Source organism: Lissotriton helveticus, chromosome 8 (assembly GCF_964261635.1).
Source record: "Lissotriton helveticus chromosome 8, aLisHel1.1, whole genome shotgun sequence".
Lineage (NCBI taxonomy): Eukaryota > Metazoa > Chordata > Amphibia > Caudata > Salamandridae > Lissotriton > Lissotriton helveticus.
The window spans coordinates 1541080189-1541093515 of record NC_136069.1 but is presented as its reverse complement, the minus strand read 5'-3'; the positions used below and the strand labels follow the sequence as shown (position 1 = coordinate 1541093515).

Sequence of the window (13327 nt, the reverse complement as noted above, 5' to 3'; positions counted from 1 at the left end):
GGTGAAGACGAAGAGATGCAACTTCCATCAGATGTTATCCTGATGAAGAAGATTATATCTCCAAAAGTCATGTCAGAAGTGGGATTTGAAAACACGCCTCCAGAGGAGACTGCGGCCTATACACAGCGCCTTAGACCACTCGGCCATCCTGACAGTGGACAGTCCTAAGAAATGTATAAAAGTCACTCAGAAATTTCTGCGTCCATGCAAGCTTGAAATAATTTCAACCTTCAAACACAAGGTGCAACTTTTTGCACAGGACAATAAACACAGAAGATCACATATGAAAGCATTTCATTTCACAGGTGTACTGTTTTTATGCTTTTAGAATAACTTATACCTCTCACCAGCTATTTAGGGTTCTGTATCCTACTCACAAAATTACCTTGCCTGCGACCTCTCTCTTTATACACAAACAACTACTGCTCAGGAAGTAGGAAGGCAGAAGGTGGGGCAGTTTATGCAAATTTATGCTGTCAATGTGCCTTGCAGATTCATGCAGAATTTCTAGTTCCTTGCTGGAAACAAGAGAGCAGGCCTTGTTTCAGATCAACTGTCCCTAGCAAGGAACGTCTGAGCACATCCATTCTTTTGCTCTCTAGCCCCTGGCTTGGGACTCACCCTCACTGGCTGAGGAGTGAAGTTCTGCATACCAACGTTGAATAGAAGGTATGATTGTGATTGGTTTGAGATGGGTGGGAGGTCAAGAACAGGGAAAAGCAAGTCACCTTCCCTTCTAGTCTCCTCTTCTATGCCTACCTGCCGTTCACTCACTCTGTCTTTGTTTCATTCTCTCCTTCCTCAACACCCCATCTCACTCACTGGCTCTATCATTTGTGCTCTTTCCCCTTGCTCTTCATTTCATAGTGGAAACATCTCTTGAATGGATCATTAGAAAATGAGGTTACATAAAATTAAAAATCTACTTATTGGAAACCAAAAATATCACAAGACTGAATGTAAGCCATTTCTTCAATAAAAGGGATTTTTTAGGCACCCCCCAAAAAACACATAAAACACCACTAGTGCTAGAAGAATATTATACGAGCTTGAAGACAGAATTGGGCAAATTCATTTGCAGTTGAAACTGAAGTTTGGTACTTATTCAGATATTATATGCACTGCCAATTTTTAGCTGAGATTCTGAAGGAACGCAGAGACAAAATGGACTTAAAGTTTTGTCAGAAGTGGGATTCAAACCCACGCCTCCAGGAGAGACTGCGGCTTTAATGCAGTGCCTTAGACCACTCGGCCATCCTGACCACAAGTTGGTTGTTCATCTACATAGTGAGAAAGATAGTGTGAACAAAAAAAACACACATCTTAGGCCATGAGTGGCTATAGCAAGAAAAAAACTCACTGCACTTTTCCAAAAAGACAACCATATAAGCCCATGTGAGGGAAATGATCTGATTTTCTCCCTCAAGAAAAAAGAAGATTAAACACAGGTTTGTCAGAAGTGGGATTTGAACCCACGCCTCCAGAAGAGACTGCAACCTGAACGCAGCGCCTTAGACCACTCGGCCATCCTGACTTGCATTTGCAGCAGCTTCCACAAGCCAGACAGCCATGCAAGTTTGGTACCGAAAAGGCATGCCCTCAATTTATTTATCCCATTATAAGCATTTCCAACATATCTTTGAACAATCCATACAGAGCAGTACCTATGAAGAACTCTTTAGACCTTTAAAGCGTACAAAGAGAAAGTGCTATTCACCAGCCACTTGAACGGCACAAAGCTGCTTTGAAATTGCGTCAACAGCCACATCTTGGCTGACTAAAGCAAATTCAACAAGGGAGCTCTATGTCACAACATAGGGTGGAATACGCAAATCTAAGCAGCCCCTGATCACAGCCCTGAGGACATTGCTGTAAGTGTGCTGGAGTACAGCTGTCTACCAGGTGCTTGGCATTCTTCCAAATTTGCATGGCCTGTCTGGCCAGGGAATACAAGAGCATGACTCTTCTAGATGAGCTCTTACATGGGTACTAAGCTCATTTGGTAAGGATTGCACTTTATCAGCAAGACTTTGTACAACAGAAATATATGAGAAACCCAAGCTCTCTTGACTAGACGAGGACGGAATAACGTCCCAGGTGAAGACGAACAGATGCAACTTCCATCAGATGTTATCCTGATGAAGAAGATTATATCTCCAAAAGTCATGTCAGAAGTGGGATTCGAACCCACGCCTCCAGAGGAGACTGCGGCCTAAACACAGCGCCTTAGACCACTCGGCCATCCTGACAGTGGAGAGTCCTAAGAAATGTATAAAAGTCACTCAGAAATTTCTGCGACCATGCAAGCTTGAAATAATTTCAACCTTCAAACACAAGGTGCAACTTTTTGCACAGGACAATAAACACAGAAGATCACATATGAAAGCATTTCATTTCACAGGTGTACTGTTTTTATGCTTTTAGAATAACTTATACCTCTCACCAGCTATTTAGGGTTCTGTATCCTACTCACAAAATTACCTTGCCTGCGACCTCTCTCTTTATACACAAACAACTACTGCTCAGGAAGTAGGAAGGCAGAAGGTGGGGCAGTTTATGCAAATTTATGCTGTCAATGTGCCTTGCAGATTCATGCAGAATTTCTAGTTCCTTGCTGGAAACAAGAGAGCAGGCCTTGTTTCAGATCAACTGTCCCTAGCAAGGAACGTCTGAGCACATCCATTCTTTTGCTCTCTAGCCCCTGGCTTGGGACTCACCCTCACTGGCTGAGGAGTGAAGTTCTGCATACCAACGTTGAATAGAAGGTATGTTTGTGATTGGTTTGAGATGGGTGGGAGGTCAAGAGCAGGGAAAAGCAAGTCACCTTCCCTTCTAGTCTCCTCTTCTATGCCTACCTGCCGTTCACTCACTCTGTCTTTGTTTCATTCTCTCCTTCCTCAACACCCCATCTCACTCACTGGCTCTATCATTTGTGCTCTTTCCCCTTGCTCTTCATTTCATAGTGGAAACATCTCTTGAATGGATCATTAGAAAATGAGGTTACATAAAATTAAAAATCTACTTATTGGAAACCAAAAATATCACAAGACTGAATGTAAGCCATTTCTTCAATAAAAGGGATTTTTTAGGTACCCCCCAAAAAACACATAAAACACCACTAGTGCTAGAAGAATATTATACGAGCTTGAAGACAGAATTGGGCAAATTCATTTGCAGTTGAAACTGAAGTTTGGTACTTATTCAGATATTATATGCACTGCCAATTTTTAGCTGAGATTCTGAAGGAACGCAGAGACAAAATGGACTTAAAGTTTTGTCAGAAGTGGGATTCGAACCCACGCCTCCAGGAGAGACTGTGGCCTTAATGCAGTGCCTTATACCACTCGGCCATCCTGACCACAAGTTGCTTGTTCATCTACATAGTGAGAAAGATAGTGTGAACAAAAAAAACACACATCTTAGGCCATGAGTGGCTATAGCAAGAAAAAAACTCACTGCCCTTTTCCAAAAAGACAACCATATAAGCCCATGTGAGGGAAATGATCTGATTTTCTCCCTCAAGAAAAAAGAAGATTAAACACAGGTTTGTCAGAAGTGGGATTTGAACCCACGTCTCCTGAAGAGACTGCGACCTGAACGCAGCGCCTTAGACCACTCGGCCATCCTGACTTGCTTTTTCAGTACCTTCCACAAGCCAGACTGCCATGCAAGTTTGGTACCGAAAAGGCATGCCCTCAATTTATTTATCCCATTATAAGCATTTCCAACAGATCTTTGAACAATCCATACAGAGCAGTACCTATGAAGAACTCTTTAGACCTTTAATGAGTACAAAGAGAAAGTGCTATTCACCAGCCACTTGAACGGCCCAAAGCTGCTTTGAAATTGAGTCAACAGCCACATCTTGGCTGACTAAAGCAAATTCAACAAGGGAGCTCAATGTCACAACATAGGGTGGAATACACAAATCTAAGCAGCCCCTGATCACAGCCCTGAGGACATTGCTGTAAGTGTGCTGGAGTACAGCTGTCTACCAGGTGCTTGGTATTCTTCCAAATTTGCATGGCCTGTCTGGCCAGGGAATACAAGAGCATGACTTTTCTAGATGAGCTCTTACATGGGTCCTAAGCTCATTTGGTAAGGATTGCACTTTATCAGCAAGACTTTGTAAAACAGAAATATATGAGAAACCCAAGCTCTCTTGACTAGACGAGGACGGAATAACGTCCCAGGTGAAGACGAACAGATGCAACTTCCATCAGATGTTATCCTGATGAAGAAGATTATATCTCCAAAAGTCATTTCAGAAGTGGGATTCGAACCCACGCCTCCAGAGGAGACTGCAGCCTAAACACAGCGCCTTAGACCACTCGGCCATCCTGACAGTGAAGAGTCCTAAGAAATGTATAAAAGTCACTTAGAAATTTCTGCGTCCATGCAAGCTTGAAATAATTTCAACCTTCAAACACAAGGTGCAACTTTTTGCACAGGACAATAAACACAGAAGATCACATATGAAAGCATTTCATTTCACAGGTGTACTGTTTTTATGCTTTTAGAATAACTTATACCTCTCACCAGCTATTTAGGGTTCTGTATCCTACTCACAAAATTACCTTGCCTGCGACCTCTCTCTTTATACACAAACAACTACTGCTCAGGAAGTAGGAAGGCAGAAGGTGGGGCAGTTTATGCAAATTTATGCTGTCAATGTGCCTTGCAGATTCATGCAGAATTTCTAGTTCCTTGCTGGAAACAAGAGAGCAGGCCTTGTTTCAGATCAACTGTCCCTAGCAAGGAACGTCTGAGCACATCCATTCTTTTGCTCTCTAGCCCCTGGCTTGGGACTCACCCTCACTGGCTGAGGAGTGAAGTTCTGCACACCAACGTTGCATAGAAGGTATGTTTGTGATTGGTTTGAGATGGGTGGGAGGTCAAGAGCAGGGAAAAGCAAGTCACCTTCACTTCTAGTCTCCTCTTCTATGCCTACCTGCCGTTCACTCACTCTGTCTTTGTTTCATTCTCTCCTTCCTCAACACCCCATCTCACTCACTGGCTCTATCATTTGTGCTCTTTCCCCTTGCTCTTCATTTCATAGTGGAAACATCTCTTGAATGGATCATTAGAAAATGAGGTTACATAAAATTAAAAATCTACTTTTTGGAAACCAAAAATATCACAAGACTGAATGTAAGCCATTTCTTCAATAAAAGGGATTTTTTAGGCACCCCCCAAAAAACACATAAAACACCACTAGTGCTAGAAGAATATTATACGAGCTTGAAGACAGAATTGGGAAAAATTCATTTGCAGTCGAAACTGAAGTTTGGTACTTATTCAGATATTATATGCACTGTCAATTTTTAGCTGAGATTCTGAAGGAACGCAGAGACAAAATGGACTTAAAGTTTTGTCAGAAGTGGGATTCGAACCCATGCCTCCAGGAGAGACTGCGGCCTTAACGCAGCGCCTTAGACCACTCGGCCATCCTGACCACATGTTGCTTGTCCATCTACATAGTGAGAAAGATAGTGTGAACAAAAAAAACACACATCTTAGGCCATAAGTGGCTATAGCAAGAAAAAAACTCACTGCACTTTTCCAAAAAGACAACCATATAAGCCCATGTGAGGAAAATGATCTGATTTTCTCCCTCAAGAAAAAAGAAGATTAAACACAGGTTTGTCAGAAGTGGGATTTGAACCCACGCCTCCAGAAGAGACTGCGACCTGAACGCAGCGCCTTAGACCACTCGGCCAACCTGACTGGCATTTTCAGTACCTTCCACAAGCCAGACCGCCATGCAAGTTTGGTACCGAAAAGGCATGCCCTCAATTTATTTATCCCATTATAAGCATTTCCAACAGATCTTTGAACAATCCATACAGAGCAGTACCTATGAAGAACTCTTTAGACCTTTAATGAGTACAAAGAGAAAGTGCTATTCACCAGCCACTTGAACGGCCCAAAGCTGCTTTGAAATTGAGTCAACAGCCACATCTTGGCTGACTAAAGCAAATTCAACAAGGGAGCTCAATGTCACAACATAGGGTGGAATACACAAATCTAAGCAGCCCCTGATCACAGCCCTGAGGACATTGCTGTAAGTGTGCTGGAGTACAGCTGTCTACCAGGTGCTTGGCATTCTTCCAAATTTGCATGGCCTGTCTGGCCAGGGAATACAAGAGCATGACTCTTCTAGATGAGCTCTTACATGGGTCCTAAGCTCATTTGGTAAGGATTGCACTTTATCAGCAAGACTTTGTAAAACAGAAATATATGAGAAACCCAAGCTCTCTTGACTAGACGAGGACGGAATAACGTCCCAGGTGAAGACGAAGAGATGCAACTTCCATCAGATGTTATCCTGATGAAGAAGATTATATCTCCAAAAGTCATTTCAGAAGTGGGATTCGAACCCACACCTCCAGAGGAGACTGCAGCCTAAACACAGCGCCTTAGACCACTCGGCCATCCTGACAGTGAAGAGTCCTAAGAAATGTATAAAATCACTTAGAAATTTCTGCGTCCATGCAAGCTTGAAATAATTTCAACCTTCAAACACAAGGTGCAACTTTTTGCACAGGACAATAAACACAGAAGATCACATATGAAAGCATTTCATTTCACAGGTGTACTGTTTTTATGCTTTTAGAATAACTTATACCTCTCACCAGCTATTTAGGGTTCTGTATCCTACTCACAAAATTATCTTGCCTGCGACCTCTCTCTTTATACACAAACAACTATTGCTCAGGAAGTAGGAAGGCAGAAGGTGGGGCAGTTTATGGAAATTTATGCTGTCAATGTGCCTTGCAGATTCATGCAGAATTTCTAGATCCTTGCTGGAAACAAGAGAGCAGGCCTTGTTTCAGATCAACTGTCCCTAGCAAGGAACGTCTGAGCACATCCATTCTTTTGCTCTCTAGCCCCTGGCTTGGGACTCACCCTCACTGGCTGAGGAGTGAAGTTCTGCATACCAACGTTGCATAGAAGGTATGTTTGTGATTGGTTTGAGATGGGTGGGAGGTCAAGAGCAGGGAAAAGCAAGTCACCTTCACTTCTAGTCTCCTCTTCTATGCCTACCTGCCGTTCACTCACTCTGTCTTTGTTTCATTCTCTCCTTCCTCAACACCCCATCTCACTCACTGGCTCTATCATTTGTGCTCTTTCCCCTTGCTCTTCATTTCATAGTGGAAACATCTCTTGAATGGATCATTAGAAAATGAGGTTACATAAAATTAAAAATCTACTTATTGGAAACCAAAAATATCACAAGACTGAATGTAAGCCATTTCTTCAATAAAAGGGATTTTTTAGGCACCCCCCAAAAAACACATAAAACACCACTAGTGCTAGAAGAATATTATACGAGCTTGAAGACAGAATTGGGCAAATTCATTTGCAGTTGAAACTGAAGTTTGGTACTTATTCAGATATTATATGCACTGCCAATTTTTAGCTGAGATTCTGAAGGAACGCAATGACAAAATGGACTTAAAGTTTTGTCAGAAGTGGGATTCGAACCCACGCCTCCAGGAGAGACTGCGGCCTTAACGCAGCGCCTTAGACCACTCAGCCATCCTGACCACATGTTGCTTGTCCATCTACATAGTGAGAAAGATAGTGTGAACAAAAAAAAACACACATCTTAGGCCATAAGTGGCTATAGCAAGAAAAAAACTCACTGCACTTTTCCAAAAAGACAACCATATAAGCCCATGTGAGGGAAATGATCTGATTTTCTCCCTCAAGAAAAAAGAAGATTAAACACAGGTTTGTCAGAAGTGGGATTTGAACCCACTCCTCCAGAAGAGACTGCAACCTGAATGCAGCGCCTTAGACCACTCGGCCATCCTGACTTGCATTTGCAGCAGCTTCCACAAGCCAGACAGCCATGCAAGTTTGGTACCGAAAAGGCATGCCCTCAATTTATTTATCCCATTATAAGCATTTCCAACAGATCTTTGAACAATCCATACAGAGCAGTACCTATGAAGAACTCTTTAGACCTTTAAAGCGTACAAAGAGAAAGTGCTATTCACCAGCCACTTGAACGGCCCAAAGCTGCTTTGAAATTGAGTCAACAGCCACATCTTGGCTGACTAAAGCAAATTCAACAAGGGAGCTCAATGTCACAACATAGGGTGAAATACGCAAATCTAAGCAGCCCCTGATCACAGCCCTGAGGACATTGCTGTAAGTGTGCTGGAGTACAGCTGTCTACCAGGTGCTTGGCATTCTTCCAAATTTGCATGGCCTGTCTGGCCAGGGAATACAAGAGCATGACTCTTCTAGATGAGCTCTTACATGGGTCCTAAGCTCATTTGGTAAGGATTGCACTTTATCAGCAAGACTTTGTACAACAGAAATATATGAGAAACCCAAGCTCTCTTGACTAGACGAGGACGGAATAACGTCCCAGGTGAAGACGAAGAGATGCAACTTCCATCAGATGTTATCCTGATGAAGAAGATTATATCTCCAAAAGTCATATCAGAAGTGGGATTCGAACCCACTCCTCCAGAGGAGACTGCGGACTAAACACAGCGCCTTAGACCACTCGGCCATCCTAACAGTGGAGAGTCCTAAGAAATGTATAAAAGTCACTCAGAAATTTCTGCGTCCATGCAAGCTTGAAATAATTTCAACCTTCAAACACAAGGTGCAACTTTTTGCACAGGACAATAAACACAGAAGATCACATATGAAAGCATTTCATTTCACAGGTGTACTGTTTTTATGCTTTTAGAATAACTTATACCTCTCACCAGCTATTTAGGGTTCTGTATCCTACTCACAAAATTACCTTGCCTGCGACCTCTCTCTTTATACACAAACAACTACTGCTCAGGAAGTAGGAAGGCAGAAGGTGGGGCAGTTTATGCAAATTTATGCTGTCAATGTGCCTTGCAGATTCATGCAGAATTTCTAGTTCCTTGCTGGAAACAAGAGAGCAGGCCTTGTTTCAGATCAACTGTCCCTAGCAAGGAACGTCTGAGCACATCCATTCTTTTGCTCTCTAGCCCCTGGCTTGGGACTCACCCTCACTGGCTGAGGAGTGAAGTTCTGCATACCAACGTTGAATAGAAGGTATGTTTGTGATTGGTTTGAGATGGGTGGGAGGTCAAGAGCAGGGAAAAGCAAGTCACCTTCCCTTCTAGTCTCCTCTTCTATGCCTACCTGCCGTTCACTCACTCTGTCTTCGTTTCATTCTCTCCTTCCTCAACATCCCATCTCACTCACTGGCTCTATCATTTGTGCTCTTTCCCCTTGCTCTTCATTTCATAGTGGAAACATCTCTTGAATGGATCATTAGAAAATGAGGTTACATAAAATTAAAAATCTACTTATTGGAAACCAAAAATATCACAAGACTGAATGTAAGCCATTTCTTCAATAAAAGGGATTTTTTAGGCACCCCCCAAAAAACACATAAAACACCACTAGTGCTAGAAGAATATTATACGAGCTTGAAGACAGAATTGGGCAAATTCATTTGCAGTTGAAACTGAAGTTTGGTACTTATTCAGATATTATATGCACTGCCAATTTTTAGCTGAGATTCTGAAGGAACGCAGTGACAAAATGGACTTAAAGTTTTGTCAGAAGTGGGATTTGAACCCACGCCTCCAGGAGAGACTGTGGCCTTAACGCAGCGCCTTAGACCACTCGGCCATCCTGACCACATGTTGCTTGTCCATCTACATAGTGAGAAAGATAGTGTGAACAAAAAAAACACACATCTTAGGCCATAAGTGGCTATAGCAAGAAAGAAACTCACTGCACTTTTCCAAAAAGACAACCAAATAAGCCCATGTGAGGAAAATGATCTGATTTTCTCCCTCAAGAAAAAAGAAGATTAAACACAGGGTTGTCAGAAGTGGGATTTGAACCCACGCCTCCAGAAGAGACTGCGACCTGAACGCAGCGCCTTAGACCACTCGGCCATCCTGACTTGCATTTGCAGCACCTTCCACAAGCCAGAAAGCCATGCAAGTTTGGTACCGAAAAGGCATGCCCTCAATTTATTTATCCCATTATAAGCATTTCCAACAGATCTTTGAACAATCCATACAGAGCAGTACCTATGAAGAACTCTTTAGACCTTTAAAGCGTACAAAGAGAAAGTGCTATTCACCAGCCACTTGAACGGCCCAAAGCTGCTTTGAAATTGCGTCAACAGCCACATCTTGGCTGACTAAAGCAAATTCAACAAGGGAGCTCAATGTCACAACATAGGGTGGAATACGCAAATCTAAGCAGCCCCTGATCACAGCCCTGAGGACATTGCTGTAAGTGTGCTGGAGTACAGCTGTCTACCAGGTGCTTGGCATTCTTCCAAATTTGCATGGCCTGTCTGGCCAGGGAATACAAGAGCATGACTCTTCTAGATGAGGTCTTACATGGGTCCTAAGCTCATTTGGTAAGGATTGCACTTTATCAGCAAGACTTTGTACAACAGAAATATATGAGAAACCCAAGCTCTCTTGACTAGACGAGGACGGAATAACGTCCCAGGTGAAGACGAAGAGATGCAACTTCCATCAGATGTTATCCTGATGAAGAAGATTATATCTCCAAAAGTCATGTCAGAAGTGGGATTTGAAAACACGCCTCCAGAGGAGACTGCGGCCTATACACAGCGCCTTAGACCACTCGGCCATCCTGACAGTGGACAGTCCTAAGAAATGTATAAAAGTCACTCAGAAATTTCTGCGTCCATGCAAGCTTGAAATAATTTCAACCTTCAAACACAAGGTGCAACTTTTTGCACAGGACAATAAACACAGAAGATCACATATGAAAGCATTTCATTTCACAGGTGTACTGTTTTTATGCTTTTAGAATAACTTATACCTCTCACCAGCTATTTAGGGTTCTGTATCCTACTCACAAAATTACCTTGCCTGCGACCTCTCTCTTTATACACAAACAACTACTGCTCAGGAAGTAGGAAGGCAGAAGGTGGGGCAGTTTATGCAAATTTATGCTGTCAATGTGCCTTGCAGATTCATGCAGAATTTCTAGTTCCTTGCTGGAAACAAGAGAGCAGGCCTTGTTTCAGATCAACTGTCCCTAGCAAGGAACGTCTGAGCACATCCATTCTTTTGCTCTCTAGCCCCTGGCTTGGGACTCACCCTCACTGTCTGAGGAGTGAAGTTCTGCATACCAACGTTGCATAGAAGGTATGTTTGTGATTGGTTTGAGATGGGTGGGAGGTCAAGAGCAGGGAAAAGCAAGTCACCTTCACTTCTAGTCTCCTCTTCTATGCCTACCTGCCGTTCACTCACTCTGTCTTTGTTTCATTCTCTCCTTCCTCAACACCCCATCTCACTCACTGGCTCTATCATTTGTGCTCTTTCCCCTTGCTCTTCATTTCATAGTGGAAACATCTCTTGAATGGATCATTAGAAAATGAGGTTACATAAAATTAAAAATCTACTTATTGAAAACCAAAAATATCACAAGACTGAATGTAAGCCATTTCTTCAATAAAAGGGATTTTTTAGGCACCCCCCCAAAAAACACATAAAACACCACTAGTGCTAGAAGAATATTATACGAGCTTGAAGACAGAATTGGGCAAATTCATTTGCAGTTGAAACTGAAGTTTGGTACTTATTCAGATATTATATGCACTGTCAATTTTTAGCTGAGATTCTGAAGGAACGCAGAGACAAAATGGACTTAAAGTTTTGTCAGAAGTGGGATTCGAACCCACGCCTCCAGGAGAGGCTGCGGCCTTAACGCAGCGCCTTAGACCACTCGGCCATCCTGACCACATGTTGCTTGTCCATCTACATAGTGAGAAAGATAGTGTGAACAAAAAAAACACACATCTTAGGCCATAAGTGGCTATAGCAAGAAAAAAACTCACTGCACTTTTCCAAAAAGACAACCATATAAGCCCATGTGAGGAAAATGATCTGTTTTTCTCCCTCAAGAAAAAAGAAGATTAAACACAGGTTTGTCAGAAGTGGTATTTGAACCCACGCCTCCAGAAGAGACTGCGACCTGAACGCAGCGCCTTAGACCACTCGGCCATCCTGACTTGCATTTTCAGTACCTTCCACAAGCCAGACCTCCATGCAAGTTTGGTACCGAAAAGGCATGCCCTCAATTTATTTATCCCATTATAAGCATTTCCAACAGATCTTTGAACAATCCATACAGAGCAGTACCTATGAAGAACTCTTTAGACCTTTAATGAGTACAAAGAGAAAGTGCTATTCACCAGCCACTTGAACGGCCCAAAGCTGCTTTGAAATTGAGTCAACAGCCACATCTTGGCTGACTAAAGCAAATTCAACAAGGGAGCTCAATGTCACAACATAGGGTGGAATACACAAATCTAAGCAGCCCCTGATCACAGCCCTGAGGACATTGCTGTAAGTGTGCTGGAGTACAGCTGTCTACCAGGTGCTTGGCATTCTTCCAAATTTGCATGGCCTGTCTGGCCAGGTAATACAAGAGCATGACTCTTCTAGATGAGCTCTTACATGGGTCCTAAGCTCATTTGGTAAGGATTGCACTTTATCAGCAAGACTTTGTACAACAGAAATATATGAGAAACCCAAGCTCTCTTGACTAGACGAGGACGGAATAACGTCCCAGGTGAAGACGAAGAGATGCAACTTCCATCAGATGTTATCCTGATGAAGAAGATTATATCTCCAAAAGTCATTTCAGAAGTGGGATTCGAACCCACGCCTCCAGAGGAGACTGCAGCCTAAACACAGCGCCTTAGACCACTCGGCCATCCTGACAGTGAAGAGTCCTAAGAAATGTATAAAAGTCACTTAGAAATGTCTGCGTCCATGCAAGCTTGAAATAATTTCAACCTTCAAACACAAGGTGCAACTTTTTGCACAGGACAATAAACACAGAAGATCACATATGAAAGCATTTCATTTCACAGGTGTACTGTTTTTATGCTTTTAGAATAACTTATACCTCTCACCAGCTATTTAGGGTTCTGTATCCTACTCACAAAATTATCTTGCCTGCGACCTCTCTCTTTATACACAAACAACTATTGCTCAGGAAGTAGGAAGGCAGAAGGTGGGGCAGTTTATGGAAATTTATGCTGTCAATGTGCCTTGCAGATTCATGCAGAATTTCTAGATCCTTGCTGGAAACAAGAGAGCAGGCCTTGTTTCAGATCAACTGTCCCTAGCAAGGAACGTCTGAGCACATCCATTCTTTTGCTCTCTAGCCCCTGGCTTGGGACTCACCCTCACTGGCTGAGGAGTGAAGTTCTGCATACCAACGTTGCATAGAAGGTATGTTTGTGATTGGTTTGAGATGGGTGGGAGGTCAAGAGCAGGGAAAAGCAAGTCACCTTCACTTCTAGTCTCCTCTT

The 13327-nt window shown here is 42.8% G+C and overlaps 14 non-coding genes across 14 annotated transcripts; all 14 read right to left on the bottom strand.

Moving 5' to 3' along the window:
• Positions 1–1179: 1179 nt before the first annotated feature.
• TRNAF-AAA (transfer RNA phenylalanine (anticodon AAA)) lies at positions 1180–1262 on the bottom strand. Its single transcript has one exon. It is a non-coding gene; the product is annotated as a tRNA-Phe (tRNA).
• Positions 1263–1451: 189 nt separating this feature from the next.
• TRNAL-CAG (transfer RNA leucine (anticodon CAG)) lies at positions 1452–1534 on the bottom strand. The gene has a single exon. It is a non-coding gene; the product is annotated as a tRNA-Leu (tRNA).
• A 632-nt stretch (positions 1535–2166) lies between these two features.
• On the bottom strand, positions 2167–2249 carry TRNAL-UAG (transfer RNA leucine (anticodon UAG)). Its single transcript has one exon. It is a non-coding gene; the product is annotated as a tRNA-Leu (tRNA).
• Positions 2250–3547: 1298 nt separating this feature from the next.
• TRNAL-CAG (transfer RNA leucine (anticodon CAG)) lies at positions 3548–3630 on the bottom strand. Its single transcript has one exon. It is a non-coding gene; the product is annotated as a tRNA-Leu (tRNA).
• Positions 3631–4262: 632 nt separating this feature from the next.
• On the bottom strand, positions 4263–4345 carry TRNAL-UAG (transfer RNA leucine (anticodon UAG)). The gene has a single exon. It is a non-coding gene; the product is annotated as a tRNA-Leu (tRNA).
• Positions 4346–5372: 1027 nt separating this feature from the next.
• On the bottom strand, positions 5373–5455 carry TRNAL-AAG (transfer RNA leucine (anticodon AAG)). The gene has a single exon. It is a non-coding gene; the product is annotated as a tRNA-Leu (tRNA).
• A 189-nt stretch (positions 5456–5644) lies between these two features.
• TRNAL-CAG (transfer RNA leucine (anticodon CAG)) lies at positions 5645–5727 on the bottom strand. The gene has a single exon. It is a non-coding gene; the product is annotated as a tRNA-Leu (tRNA).
• A 632-nt stretch (positions 5728–6359) lies between these two features.
• Positions 6360–6442, bottom strand: TRNAL-UAG (transfer RNA leucine (anticodon UAG)). The gene has a single exon. It is a non-coding gene; the product is annotated as a tRNA-Leu (tRNA).
• A 1025-nt stretch (positions 6443–7467) lies between these two features.
• Positions 7468–7550, bottom strand: TRNAL-AAG (transfer RNA leucine (anticodon AAG)). Its single transcript has one exon. It is a non-coding gene; the product is annotated as a tRNA-Leu (tRNA).
• A 190-nt stretch (positions 7551–7740) lies between these two features.
• TRNAL-CAG (transfer RNA leucine (anticodon CAG)) lies at positions 7741–7823 on the bottom strand. Its single transcript has one exon. It is a non-coding gene; the product is annotated as a tRNA-Leu (tRNA).
• A 1741-nt stretch (positions 7824–9564) lies between these two features.
• On the bottom strand, positions 9565–9647 carry TRNAL-AAG (transfer RNA leucine (anticodon AAG)). Its single transcript has one exon. It is a non-coding gene; the product is annotated as a tRNA-Leu (tRNA).
• A 189-nt stretch (positions 9648–9836) lies between these two features.
• On the bottom strand, positions 9837–9919 carry TRNAL-CAG (transfer RNA leucine (anticodon CAG)). The gene has a single exon. It is a non-coding gene; the product is annotated as a tRNA-Leu (tRNA).
• A 1742-nt stretch (positions 9920–11661) lies between these two features.
• On the bottom strand, positions 11662–11744 carry TRNAL-AAG (transfer RNA leucine (anticodon AAG)). Its single transcript has one exon. It is a non-coding gene; the product is annotated as a tRNA-Leu (tRNA).
• A 904-nt stretch (positions 11745–12648) lies between these two features.
• Positions 12649–12731, bottom strand: TRNAL-UAG (transfer RNA leucine (anticodon UAG)). The gene has a single exon. It is a non-coding gene; the product is annotated as a tRNA-Leu (tRNA).
• Between the last annotated feature and the right edge of the window lie 596 nt (positions 12732–13327).